The sequence below is a fragment of the Phoca vitulina genome, unplaced genomic scaffold (genome assembly GCF_004348235.1).
Source record: "Phoca vitulina isolate PV1807 unplaced genomic scaffold, GSC_HSeal_1.0 scaffold60, whole genome shotgun sequence".
NCBI classification, from domain to species: domain Eukaryota; kingdom Metazoa; phylum Chordata; class Mammalia; order Carnivora; family Phocidae; genus Phoca; species Phoca vitulina.
Genome location: NW_022589763.1, coordinates 988677 through 989013, shown reverse-complemented (window position 1 = coordinate 989013; position 337 = coordinate 988677). Strand labels below are relative to the sequence as shown.

Below are 337 nucleotides of genomic sequence, written 5' to 3'. Positions count from 1 at the left end.
GTCTGGTTCCCAGGTTAGGGTCCCAGGCAGGGTCAGCACCTGGGGTGTGGTTAATGTCCAGGGTGGGGTCTAGTTCTCCAGTTAGAGTTCCAGGCAGGGTCAGCACCTGGGGTGGGGTTAATGTCCCGGGTGGGGTCAGGTCCACAGGTTAGGGTCCCAGGCAGGGTCAGCACCTAGGGTGGGGTTAATGTCTGGGGTGGGGTCAGGATCTCAGGTTAGGGTCCCAGGCAGGGTCAGCACCTGGGGTGGGGTTAATGTCTGGGGTGGGGTCAGGTTCTCAGGTTAGGGTCCCAGGCAGGGTCAGCACCTGGGGTGGGGTCTGGTTCCCAGGTTAGGG

General features: G+C 62.3%; 1 protein-coding gene across 2 annotated transcripts in view; it reads left to right on the top strand.

Annotated features, from left to right (window-relative positions):
* The window catches only part of ASMTL (acetylserotonin O-methyltransferase like), a 23187-nt gene that overhangs the window by 3849 nt on the left and 19001 nt on the right, over positions 1–337 (top strand). The gene's annotated exons all lie outside the window — the stretch shown is intronic.